The 6,302-nt window shown below is 45.1% G+C and overlaps 1 pseudogene; it reads left to right on the top strand.

Annotated features, from left to right (window-relative positions):
* The first annotated feature begins 304 nt into the window (after positions 1–304).
* On the top strand, positions 305–3,384 carry LOC141562139 (homeodomain-interacting protein kinase 1 pseudogene; annotated as a pseudogene).
* Positions 3,385–6,302: the final 2,918 nt, after the last annotated feature.

The following is a 6,302-nucleotide window of genomic DNA, read 5'->3' as shown; positions in this document are numbered from 1 at the left end:
GTAAAACAGGAAATATAATGAGATACCTATGAAAATCTTTAAATGAGTGTTAGATCATACTTCTATAACTCTTTAGATTACAAAGGACCTGTGTCTCCACAGCTCCATGGTTAGGATTATTCCTAGGTGCTACATCGGTTGTCTGGTACTTAACAATTCTCTAGCTCATTGAATTCAAAGTTCACACCTGTAAAGAGTTGACACCTGTCAAGGAGTTGACACCTGTCAGGGAGTTGACACCTGTCAAGGAGTTGACACCTGTCAAGGAGTTTGCTCATTGGTTCTTCAAGGAGTTCCCACAAGCCCATGGATTCTCTGGGAGGATATAAGGAGCCAACATTGAGTGGGGAAGTCAGTCTGGATTGGGTCAAGGAGAAGATCTGGACTTGAATTCCTGGCTGCATTTTCAGATCATTGAATTGAAACTAAAAGCTCCAGAAGCTCCCCAAGAGGTCTGCTCCCAGGAAACCATTTGCAATTTGGAGGAAACACAACATCAGAATAGATTAAGATCTTCTTAAATCCTTTTTGATTAGAGAAATACAAATGGATAAAGATTTCAGATATCATTTCACACCTAGCAGACTGGCTACAATGACAGAAAGAGAGAAGAGAAAGAGAGAAGAGACAGAGATAGAGAGAGAGCACCAGTACAAGGGTGTGCTAGAAGCTTCCACAATGTCCCCGATTCAAATGGACAGGCAGACAGTCTCATCGAGTGCCTTCTGCAGTGCAAAGAAACGGAAAACAGAGCCTTCTGGCTGGGACATTTCAGGACGGAGCAGCAACAAAAAGTATCCTACTCCCAGCAAGAACCTCTCAGCCACACAAGGACAAGAAAACTCCTCTCAGCAGGTGACAAGGTTCAACCTCCCCTCTTATGACCAGAGCCTCCTTCTGCCAGCTCCCACAGTGGAGCATGTCGTGGTCAAGGCTGCTGACAGCACCGGGGGTGCTGCCACCTCATCCTTCCCGAGCAGTCAGACCCTCACTCACAGAGGCCACGTTTCTTGGCTGGAGCCCTATCACAAATGTGGATTGAAGAGAAAAAGTGAGGAGGTGGACAGCAGTGGTAAAGGGCAGATCATAGAAGAACATCCCCCTGTCAGGCAGCAGAACAGGACTGTGGTGGGTGCCGCTGCCACGACCACCACCGTGACCACCAAGACCAGCAGTTCCAGCAGAGAAGGGGATTACCAGCTGGTCCAGCAGGAAATCCTTTACTCCATGACCAACAGTTACCAAGTCCTAGAGTTCTTGGGCCGGGGGACATTCGGGCAGGTGGCCAAGTGCTGGAAGCGGAGTACCAAGGAAATTGTCGCCATTAAGATCTTGAAAAACCATCCTGCCTATGCCCGACAGGGCCAGATTGAGGTGAACATCCTTTCCCTCCTGAACAGGGACGATGCTGACGAATCCAATGTTGTCCGTTTTTATGAGTGCTTCCAGCACCAGAATCACACCTGCCTGGTGTTTGAGATGCTGGAACAGAACCTGTATGATTTCCTAAAGCAGAACAAGTTTCGTCCACTGCAGCTCAAGTACATCCGGCCCATCCTACAGCAGGTGGCCACAGCTCTGAGGAAGCTCAAGAACCTTGGCCTGATCCACACGGACCTAAAGCCAGAAAACATCATGCTGGTGGATCCTGTGCAGCAGCCATACCGCCTCAAGGTCATTGACTTTGGCTCTGCCACTCAGGTATCCAAAGCTGTGTGCTCCTCCTACATACAGACACGCTACTACAGGGCTCCTGAAATCATTCTTGGACTGCCGTTTTGGGAGGCTATTGATATGTGGTCCTTGGGCTGTGTGATAGCGGAGTTGTTTCTGGGCTGGCCTCTCTACGCCGGGGCTTCAGAATATGAGCAGATTTGTTACATTTCACAAACACAAGGCCTCCCGGCAGAATACCTTCTGAGTGCAGGAACAAAAACAAGCATGTTTTTCAACAGAGATCCTCGTTTGGGTTACCCACTGTGGAGACTAAAGACGCCAGAGGAGCATGAGTGGGAAACAGGAATCAAATCAAGAGACACCCGCAAGTACATATTCAACTGTTTAGATGACATGGCCCAGGTGAATATGTCTACAGACTTAGAGGGAACGGATATGTGGGCAGAAAAAGCAGATAGAAGAGAGTTCATTGATTTGTTGAAGAAGATGCTGACAATTGATGCAGATAAGAGAGCTACTCCATGGAAAACCCTCAACCACCCATTTGTGACAATGACTCATCTTTTGGATTTCCCACCCAGCAATCATGTTTTGTCATGCTTTCAGAACATGGAGATCTGCCGAAGGACAGGGCACATGGATGATCCAGTGAAACAGATCAAGAACCCTTTGACCACCCATTTTGCCCCCAACACAAGCACAAATCTAACCATGACCTTCAGCAACCAGCTCAATCCCGGGCACGGTGTCGCCAGTGTTTTGGCGTCCAGTTCTACTGCAGCAGCAGCTACACACTCTCTGGCTGATTCGGATGTCCCCCTGCTGAATTACCCGTCTGCCCTGTATCCATCAGGGGCAGCACCTGTGGCAGGAGTTGCCCAGCAGAGTGTCTCCTTGCAGCCTGGAACTACTGCCATTTGCACTCAGACTGATCCATTCCTGCAGACTTTCGTCGTGCGTCCCCCTGCTTTTCAAACTGGACTCCAGGCATCTGCTCAGCATTCTGGATTCCCTGGGAGGATGGAGAATGCTGTGCCAATGGTACCCCAGGCGCCTGCTGCTCAGCCATTACAGATCCAGTCAGGAGTCCTCAGTCAGGGAAGCTGTCCACCACTCATGGCAGCAACTCTCCATCCTCAAGCAGCCATCATCACACCACAGCAGGTGGTGCCCTTTACTCTGAGCTGTGCACCTAGCCGGCCGGCGCTGGTTGGACACACTGCCACTGTCCTGCAGGTCTGGCCTGGAGGAACCCAGCAGATCCTCTTACCTTCAACAGGGCAGCAGTTCCCTGGGGTGGCTCTACACAATTGTGTTCAGCCTACTGAGGTCATTCCCCAGGCCATGGGGATTGGCCAGCAGCTGGGAGACTGGAGGAATGGGCACTCAGGTGGCAGCCAGTACAGTAGCCTTATGCAGCAGCCCTCTCTGCTGACAAACCACGTGACTCTGGCCACGGCTCAGCCCCTCAACGTTGGAGCAGCTCATGTTGTCAGGCAGCAGCAGTCAAGTGCCCTCTCCTCCAAGAACAAGCAGCCGGCCCCAGCTCAGGCCCAGACTGTCTCTACATTAGATGTCTCACCTACTCAAGTCTCCTCACTGATGGGGAGCAGCTCACTCTGTACCAACTCTTCCTATAGTCCCCCGGTCCCTGTGCAAGATCAGACTGTCATCATCCCACCTAGTAACAATCCTAACACTCTATGAGGCAAAGCTAGAACATTCATTTGTGGGCTTTCTTTTGTTATTTGCTTGCCTTTCATTTTTGGTTCTCTTTAATTCATCTAGGCCTTGTGGTTCTGTGCTCCTATCCCATTTGCAAATGCCACCTCAGTTTATATTCAATTCAATTTGGCTTTTACTGAATACCTACAAGGTATAAGGTCCTCTGCTTATTCCCCTTAATGGACCCAAGTCCTTTCTCTGACACTTATTAAGGGTATGACCTTATCCGAGGGACTTTTCTTTTTCCTCTCCTATGAAACAAAAGAGTTGGACTAGATTCTCACAAGGATTCTCACCCTTTTGATGGCATACGCTTCTGTGAAAAATCTGGGGAAGTCTATGAACCCGGTCTTTCACTCATGTTTTCAAAAGCATAAAAGCAAAGAAATAGGCTTACAAAGGAGATCAACTGTCTTGAATGATAATAATCCAAATGTCTTTTGAAAACAAATTTAGGCACCCCAGGTTAAGAACTCCTGGACTAAATGATCTCGGGGGTTCATTCTAGCTCTCAGGTATTGGCATTTTGTAAGGGTATGTCCAGCTAAGACTATTTCCAGCTAAAGACACTCTTTGTCTCAGTTATATTTCCCACAGGCCTTTGAGACAAGCAGCTTCTACCATTCTAAAGGTAAGCTCCTCAAGGACAGGAACAGAACAGGAATTATGCCCTCATGGAACTTATTGCCTAATAAAGGTGATGGCCCCTTTATTACTTAATTTATCACTTAATTTACTTAATTATTTATTTGACTTTATTATTACTTTATTTACTTAAGGACAAATTTCTTTATTAAAGGCGGAGCTGAAGGATTTATCTTCATCCCCAATTTTCCTTCTATCCTTAAGGTGCTTTCTGAATATTTGATTCTCCCAACCCTCTCCAGCTACATTGACATTACAATGGCCACCTAACATGTTTTTCTACCACTGCCCACTTTCTCGTATTTATCCTTCATATCATGTTAGTAGATTCTTATTTATGTCAGTCTTCTGCTCCAAAAATCTTCCACCACTTGGCATTTCATCCCAAGTAAAATTTCACTTCTAGACACATCCTTAACTTTTCCCATTCCTTGCCTTTGCCCCAGCTACAAGACTGTACACTTCATGAAGACCAAATCATTTTTTACAAAGTGTTATCTAAAATGTCTATATCTCTCCATATCTAGCATAGTGCTCTACATACATTAGATGCTTAATGTGTGCTTGCTGGGTAAAACGAATAAAGAAATTAACGTTTCCAGATCTAGTATTGGCTCACATGAACATTGCTTCCACAGAACTACAGCAGCCCACCAGGCCCTGGGCCACTTGTTCAGGCTAGTAGAGCTAAGGCAAGACTGGGGCCTCATGGGCCTGGAAAAGTGATCAGTGCTCAAGGATGATCCAAATCTGGCGATTAAGAAAAGGCTCCTGATTGGAAGCACGTCCATCTATCTGAGCAGGCAAGGAAGAGCTCAAGTACTTAGTATTCGGTTTTTTCTTTGCCTCTGTCAGCCAGCAGTCCTGTTTTTAGTAGTCTTGCTGGGGTCCACACCTTTTCAAAAAAAATTAACAAATACCAAGTGTAACCTTGTAAGGAATGTGACCCCCAAGTGTGCTTTTACATGACATCATGATTTATACATAGCCATTGAATTCTCTCTCATATTGCTGTCCATCCCCCAAAAGCTTCTCAGCTGATGGAAGAGTGAGTTATAATCCTTTAGAGAGTCAGATGCTTGAGACTTATCATAATTCAAACCCAAACACAATTTTTGAACTTGTTTCTAGCCTAGTGCCCAGTAACATCCCCCAGTGTACATAAGGAATGTTTTCTTTGGGGGGGGTGTGGTCTCTTCCAATGTGATTCACTTTGGGGGACCTCTTTCTAAGCTCCTCATGCTTTCTTTCTTAAACTTTCCCATGTTTCTTTGGGAATCTTCAAGGTATCTTCTCAAGCAATACAATTCAGAAAATCCCTTCGGGTTCATTCCTAGTAGTCTCATGATGACAAGTAGGAGACCCAACTGCCTATTGTGATAAAAGTGATCCTGACCTAATATGGAAATAGGTATGGAACAATTGCACATGTGTAATATGTATATATATGAGATTGCTTGCTGTCTAAAAGGTTGAGGGAAGCGAAGGGAAAAAACTTGGAATACAAAGTTTTGCAAGGGAGAATGTTGAAAACTGTGCATATATTTAAAATAAGAGCTAAAAGAAGATCATGACCAAAACTAAACTTCATATTTTTTGTTCCCAAACTTTGTCTGATTCAAATTTCCCTATTACTAAGAAGAGTAATACTATTCCATCAGTGGTAGCTCCAACTCTTCACTCTTTAAATTTGTCCCTAAACATATCCAATCTATTGCTAAGTTCCTATCCATTTCGACTTTGGCAACATTTCCAAGGAAGCCCTCTACTATGCTTCAGGACTGATACCATCTTGATGCATGAGTCCATCATCTCTTTGCTTAGACTATTACAATGGCCTCTGGCTGAAGTTTCACCTCACCTCAGTACATCCCCCACTCAGCTATCAAAATGATCTTCCTAAAACACAAGAATGACCACGTCAATACCCTATTCACTCAATTCTCATGAGTCCTTATTATCTTCAGGACCAAATATCAAATTCTGTCTGAGCTCTAAAATCCTTAATATTTTGGCCCTTTATTTCCTTTCTCGTGAAAGAAACTATTTTACTATTATATTTATAACCAAATTTGAATTTGGGATTGAGGCTTTTCTCCTTTATTCCCTATTTTAGATCCCATCTGTGAAGGAGAAAACCAACTAGAGTTGTCTGCATGGAGCTTTATTCAGGTTGCTGGAGAGAGCAGAATCTCCTGATCAAACTGATGAGAGTTAGGTAAGGGGCACCTAGATGAAATGAGGATTGGGGTCTA

The sequence above is a fragment of the Sminthopsis crassicaudata genome, chromosome 3, assembly GCF_048593235.1.
Source record: "Sminthopsis crassicaudata isolate SCR6 chromosome 3, ASM4859323v1, whole genome shotgun sequence".
NCBI classification, from domain to species: domain Eukaryota; kingdom Metazoa; phylum Chordata; class Mammalia; order Dasyuromorphia; family Dasyuridae; genus Sminthopsis; species Sminthopsis crassicaudata.
The sequence above is the reverse complement of the archived record's forward strand: the minus strand, read 5'-3'. Positions and strand labels throughout refer to the sequence as shown.